This window comes from Perca flavescens, chromosome 23 (genome assembly GCF_004354835.1).
Source record: "Perca flavescens isolate YP-PL-M2 chromosome 23, PFLA_1.0, whole genome shotgun sequence".
Classification (NCBI taxonomy): Eukaryota; Metazoa; Chordata; class Actinopteri; order Perciformes; family Percidae; genus Perca; species Perca flavescens.
The window spans coordinates 2,246,399-2,254,139 of record NC_041353.1 but is presented as its reverse complement, the minus strand read 5'-3'; positions in this window follow the sequence as shown (position 1 = coordinate 2,254,139).

Sequence of the window (7,741 nt, the reverse complement as noted above, 5' to 3'; positions counted from 1 at the left end):
TTACATTTTGACCCAGAAACAAAACAAGCAAAAAGTTGCGTGGTCGTCAGGGAAGACAACAAGGGTTAAAACATGACTTGGTTATGTTTAGGAGAAGATCGTTTGGGTTAAATGTTTGTTACGTAGATTAAAGGTGCAGTAGGTAAGACTTCTAAAACTATCTTTCTGTCATATTTATTGAAACTGACCCTATGTTCAACCCTGTTCACACCAGTTCATGAAATGGTCACATTATTTAGATTTATTGATTTGTGTACAGGTCACGATTTTCTCGTTTATTTTGTGTACAGGTCACGATTTTCTCGTTTATTTTGTGAACAGGTGACGATTTTCTCATGTATTTAGGTACAGGTCACGATTTTCTCATTTATTTTCTGTACAGGTCATGATTTTCTCATTTATTTTGTGTACAGGTCACGATTTTCTCGTTAATTATGTGCACAGGTCAAGATTTTCTCGTTTATTTCATGTACAGGTCACGATTTTCTCATTTATTTTGTGTACAGGTCACGATTTTCTCGTTTATTTCGTGTACAGCTCACAATTTTCTCGTTTATTTCGTGTACAGGTCCTGATTTTCTCGTTTATTTCGTGTACAGCTCACGATTTTTTCGTTTATTTCGTGTACAGGTCACGATTTTTCTCGTTTTTTTTCGGTACAGGTCACGATTTTCTCGTTTATTTCGTGTACAGCTCACGATTTTCTAGTTTATTTCGTGTACAGGTCACGATTTTCTCGTTTATTTCGTGTACAAGTCACGATTTTCTCGTTTATTTCGTGTACAGGTCACGATTTTCTTGTTTATTTTGTGCACAAGTCACGATTTTTTCGTTTATTTTGTGTACAGGTCACGATTTTCTTGTTTATTTTGTGCACAAGTCACGATTTTCTCGTTTATTTCGTGTACAGGTCATGATTTTCTCCTTTATTTCGTGTACAGGTCACGATTTTCGCTTATTTCGGTACAGGTCAAGATTTTTTTCGTTTATTTTGTGCACAAGTCATGATTTTCTCGTTTATTTCGTGTACAGGTCACGATTTTCTCGTTTATTTTGTGCACAGGTCACAGTTTTCTTGTTTATTTTGTGTACAGGTCACGATTTTCTCGTTTATTTCATGTACAGGTCACGATTTTTGTTGTTTATTTAGGTGTACAGGTCACCGTTTTCTCATTTATTTCGTGTACAGGTCATGATTTTGTCGTTTATTTTGTGTACAGGTCACGATTTTGTCGTTTATTTCATGTACAGGTCACGATTTTGTTGTTTATTTTGTGTACAGATCACGATATTGTCGTTTATTTTGTGTACAGATCACGATTTTCTCGTTTATTTCATGTACAGATCACGATTTTCTGTATTGTTTGACCGTAGTCGTGCTATGATCACGAAAATATGCTTCCCATTTAAATACATTAAATTGAAAATTTGTGCTCACCACGCGAAAAAAACAACATAATCGTGTCCTGTTCACAAATCAATAGATTCAATAACGTGACAATTTCACGAACTGCCATGAAACTGGGCTGCTATGTTCCAGTAGAACTGAAGCAGGTACTTTAAAAATATATCAAGCTCCTCTGGCTCCACCTACAGCCTGTAGTGCGATTTGCAAAAATCCACAGCTCCCTGTTCAGATGCACCAATCAGGGCCAGTGGGGGTGTCTAACTGCGTGTCAATCACTTCTCATGCACATGCATTCATTCTCCCTTGTGGGGGGAGGGGCTTAGGAGACCGTTTTGGGCTTTAGCGGAAACGGGGGGAGGGACTGAGAAGTTATTGATGTTCAAATTTTTGGGCTACGTCCTGGATCTTCACAATCCTACCTACAGCACCTTTAAGTGACGTACGTAAGTTAAGTATTTAACGTAAAGAAGAGGGATGCTTCTGTCCAAAATATGATCAAATGTTCTTACCAAACTAGGAAGATTTATTCAAAATAATGTCGTCTTTCTACTTTATATCCGGGCCATTATTTGAGAGTTTACAGAAATTCCTGTTTTATTGTTTCAATCCTGTTTTCTGCAGTTGTGAAAAGTGTTCTGTGTTTCCTTGAAGCTGCTATCCCTGTACTGTGTAGATCGGAGATGTCCAGCCTTATCCCTGAAGTCCTAACTACATCCTCCATTAGCTCTCCGTATACACCGCACATACACGCCAACACACGTTGATCATCAACTCAATAATCAAATGCATCAGCGGTTCAGTTTGTGCCTTTTCAGGGAGTCATCATTTTCACATATCGTCCCTTGCCTAAAATAATGGCTTATGTCATTTTTTCAGATTTTTCAGAAGACACAAAAAAGGTAAAGTCACACGTTTGACATAGGACATTATACTGAAGGTGTAGAATCACATGACCTGTTCAACTGAGGATGTAGACAATATTACCAGAGGTGGCCAGCACCATGAGGAGATGATTTAGGCAAAAATAATAATAATTTTGTCAAACAAAATTACTTTATGACCATTATTTTAGGGATGTGACGATATGAGAATTGTGTTTTCATCCAAAAAGATGCAACTGTTTGGTCTCGTGTTCACTAGCCTTAGGCTGTTTTCAAAAAGGTGCATTTCTGTTCCTTTAACGAGGTTAACAAAATATACATGATTCCTAAAAACACACACACATATCCCGAAACATGTGTGATGTTTTTTGAATATGCCGAAAGTTTTGAACAACCAAGGAGAAAAATAGTTTGACATTAGCACCACAAGTTGATGCAGAAAAAGGCAGAATAATATAGAATATACGGTGTCGCTGGATTAAATGCATCAGGTAAGATTTTTGTCCCTTTATTTCGACGTTTGTTGTGCTTCTTCCGGTGTTTTTAGACGCTTCTCTTTGATGTTTTTGACACTTCTTTCTGATATTTTTGTCGCTTTTTTGTTTTGACAATTTGAGGTCTTTAGTGTAAGAACACTTTTTTTTCCTATAATGGAAACTTTATTTTTTTTACGACTTTTTTGTGGCTCTATGAGGCCCGAACTGTCGGAAATAAAAGCATGTTAATAAACTAAACATGTCTGGCCCTTGTGTGAAGTTGAGTTTGACACCCTTGCTCTAAATTTTCAGGGACCACCCTCCCCTCCCCCAGAATCTTCCTTTTGGGGTGGGGCGCGCATATTAAATATTACATTTTAATTAATTTTCTGTATTCAGATGCACGAATTTATGGTGGAAATACTTTTATTCACACATGTGAAAAAGAAAATATCAGATGACAATTCAAAATATATCAAAAATATAATGTAAAGTATTTTGTTGCGTGTCATTGGACATTTTTAAGTGGCTATATGGAAATCCTGGCGCTTTCTAACCGCGCATACCTGCGTATCAAGTAGATTTGCTTTTATAACAACGCAGCAGTTTACTTCTGAAACCAGATGGAACTCGTAACGTGAAATCTGTGATCCCGTCAGAGGCACAAACTCAACCTCATGGTCCACAAATGTTGTTTCTGTTTCAAACAAATCAAACATTTCGCAGCATTTTATATTTCTTGAAAAGCGACTGTTTGTAGGTGTACCTGCAAAGTGTTTTTTTTTTTATTTATTAAATGCATGATTTTCATTGAACACTGCCCTTTCATTCATTCATTCATCCAGTCACATCCACCCAGGGATGTTGTGTTCTGCCAAGAGTAGTGGAGGTAGTTACCTTTTTCCGTGTGGAGTCCGTAGACTTTGCTGCCTGTGAGTGTGAATCATCCGTGAAGCTGCCTCCGTCCATTGAGTACCTATTTACTGACACCGTTCCCCCAAAACAACGCTGCCAAATTAGTCTTGAAAACGCCAAAAGTTTTCTGACGTTCTTTGTTTATAAGTGGTTTAAGTGTATCACATGTTTAAACCTCATTCCCGTTAATGTTACATTGTGTTTTTAACAGAATCCTGTTTGTTAAAGTGTTAATGATATATGCAGAAGAGTTATGAAATAAACTGAAACAAACTCACGTGTGGTGGCATTTCATTGTTGGTCCACATGATGGAGACGTATTCTGTGTTTTTCAAACTCAAAAAAAATGTCTCTTTTAGCAAAGATTGTTCATGTTTGATTAATAAAATTGATACAATTTGAGGATATTGATTCTCTGAAGTCTGAGGGCATTTTCACGTATCTTCTTAAATTTACCTTTTTACGGCTATGTTCGCACTTGGCTTCTTTTTTGACAAGAACAAATTGACTAGGGTGTTTTTGTAGTGAAAAAAAAGCTGAGACAGACATGAAGAGAGACAGCAGTAGAGAGAAGTATGTAGCAGTAGAGAGTAGTATGTAGCAGTAGAGAGTATGTAGAGAGACAGCAGTAGAGAGTAGTATGTAGAGAGACAGCAGTAGAGAGTAGTGTGAACTTCACACTACTCTCTACTGCTGTCTCTCTACACACTGTGAATACAGACAGCAGTAGAGAGTAGTATGTAGAGAGACAGCAGTAGAGAGTAGTATGTAGAGAGACAACAGTAGAGAGTAGTATGTAGAGAGACAACAGTAGAGAGTAGTATGTAGAGAGACAACAGTAGAGAGTAGTATTTAGAGAGACAACAGTAGAGAGTAGTATGTAGAGAGACAACAGTAGAGAGTAGTATTTAGAGAGACAGCAGTAGAGAGTAATATGTAGAGAGACAACAGTAGAGAGTAGTATTTAGAGAGACAACAGTAGATAGTAGTATGTAGAGAGACATCAGTAGAGAGTAGTGTGTAGAGAGACAGCAGTAGAGAGTAGTATGTAGAGAGACAGCAGTAGAGAGTAGTATGTAGAGAGACAACAGTAGAGAGCAGTATACAGACAACAGTAGAGAGTAGTATGTAGAGAGACAGCAGTAGAGAGTAGTATGTAGAGAGACAACAGTAGAGAGTAGTATGTAGAGAGACAGCAGTAGAGAGTAGTATGTAGAGAGACAACAGTAGAGAGTAGTGTGTAGAGAGACAGCAGTAGAGAGTAGTGTGTAGAGAGACAGCAGTAGACAGTAGTATGAAGAGAGACAGTAGTAGAGAGTAGTATGTAGAGACAGCAGTAGAGAGTAGTATGTAGAGAGACAACAGTAGAGAGTAGTATGAAGAGAGACAGTAGTAGAGAGTAGTATGTAGAGAGACAACAGTAGAGAGTAGTGTGTAGAGAGACAGCAGTAGAGAGTAGTGTGTAGAGAGACAGCAGTAGACAGTAGTATGAAGAGAGACAGTAGTAGAGAGTAGTATGTAGAGACAGCAGTAGAGAGTAGTATGTAGAGAGACAACAGTAGAGAGTAGTATGAAGAGAGACAGTAGTAGAGAGTAGTATGTAGAGAGACAACAGTAGAGAGTAGTGTGTAGAGAGACAGCAGTAGAGAGTAGTATGAAGAGAGACAGTAGTAGAGAGTAGTATGTAGAGACAGCAGTAGAGAGTAGTATGTAGAGAGACAACAGTAGAGAGTAGTGTGTAGAGAGACAGCAGTAGAGAGTAGTGTGTAGAGAGACAGCAGTAGAGAGTAGTATGAAGAGAGACAGTAGTAGAGAGTAGTATGTAGAGACAGCAGTAAAGAGTAGTATGTAGAGAGACAACAGTAGAGAGTAGTGTGTAGAGAGACAGCAGTAGAGAGTAGTGTGTAGCAAGACAGCAGTAGAGAGTAGTATGTAGAAACAGCAGTAGAGAGTAGTATGTATAGAGACAACAGTAGAGAGTAGTGTGTAGAGAGACAGCAGTAGAGAGTAGTGTGTAGAGAGACAGCAGTAGAGAGTAGTATGAAGAGAGACAGTAGTAGAGAGTAGTATGTAGAGAGACAGCAGTAGAGAGTAGTATGTAGAGAGACAGCAGTAGAGAGTAGTATGTAGAGAGACAACAGTAGAGAGTAGTATATAGAGAGACAACAGTAGAGAGTAGTATGTAGAGAGACAACAGTAGAGAGTAGTATTTAGAGAGACAGCAGTAGAGACTAGTATGTAGAGAGACAATGGTAGTGAGTAGTTTGTAGAGAGACAGCAGTAGAGAGTAGTGTGAACTTCACACTACTCTCTACTGCTGTCTCTCTACACACTGTGAATAGAGACAGCAGTAGAGAGTAGTAGGTGGAGAGACAGCAGTAGAGAGTAGTATGTAGAGAGACAACAGTAGAGAGTAGTATATAGAGAGACAACAGTAGAGAGTAGTATGTAGAGAGACAACAGTAGAGAGTAGTATGTAGAGAGACAACAGTAGAGAGTAGTATTTGGAGAGACAGCAGTAGAGAGTAGTATGTAGAGAGACAACAGTAGATAGTAGTATGTAGAGAGACAGCAGTAGAGAGTAGTATGTAGAGAGACAACAGTAGAGAGTAGTATATAGAGAGACAGCAGTAGAGAGAAGTATGTAGAGAGACAACAGTAGAGAGTAGTATGTAGAGAGACAACAGTAGAGAGAAGTATGTAGAGAGACAACAGTAGAGAGTAGTATACAGACAACAGTAGAGAGTAGTATGTAGAGAGACAGCAGTAGAGAGTAGTATGTAGAGAGACTACAGTAGAGTTGTATGAAAGACCGATATGCCAAGGCCCAAACTGTAAGTGAGAAAGCTATATGAGACTATAATACAATCAAAATATTTGACAAATTTTCAAAAGAAATAACGTGGATGGCTCCCTACAACGCTCTTTACAAGTTGTATACAGTTTAATAGCATTTGAATTTTTTTTTAAAAGGTAGAGCCAGTCCCAAAATGAGCTTTCCTTAAAGGTGAATCACATATCCAACGGCGCGCACCATCATGATGTCAAAAAATGACATAATATCCTGCCGGTGCGCCCGATTCTGCACGCGGCTGTAATTCTGCACCAAGGCTGAATTTCAAGAAAGAGACTTCAGATACAGTATTAGGGGACCACTAAGGTCTATATAAAAGAGACTTCAGATACAGTATTAGGGGACCACTAAGGTCTATATAAAAGAGACTTCAGATACAGTATTAGGGGACCACTAAGGTCTATATAAAAGAGACTTCAGATACAGTATTAGGGAACCACTAAGGTCTATATAAAAGAGACTTCAGATACAGTATTAGGGGACCACTAAGGTCTATATAAAAGAGACTTCAGATACAGTATTAGGGGACCACTAAGGTCTATATAAAAGAGACTTCAGATACAGTATTAGGGGACCACTAAGGTCTATATAAAAGAGACTTCAGATACAGTATTAGGGGACCACTAAGGTCTATATAAAAGAGACTTCAGATACAGTATTAGGGGACCACTAAGGCCTATATAAAAGAGACTTCAGATACAGTATTAGGGGACCACTAAGGTCTATATAAAGAGACTTCAGATACAGTATTAGGGGACCACTAAGGTCTATATAAAAGAGACTTCAGATACAGTATTAGGGGACCACTAAGGTCTATATAAAAGAGACTTCAGATACAGTATTAGGGGACCACTAAGGTCTATATAAAAGAGACTTCAGATACAGTATTAGGGGACCACTAAGGCCTATATAAAAGCATCCAAAGAGCACCATGTCATGGGACCTTTAATAAAGTCAGGATGAGCTAGCAGAGTTTCTTCTCTCCTGATCAGATCCGATGTTATCTGAGGAGGGACCAATAAACAATAATAAAGCACATAGATATGTTATAAGACAAGTATGTTCAGCACATTATATATATATATGGAGGTGATAGTCCAACGAGAGATGTGTGGATAAAATTCAGAATCAGGATCAGAAGATTTATTGTCGTTGTGCAAAATGAACAACAAAATTTTTAGCAGCAGTTTACCCAGTATTATAAATC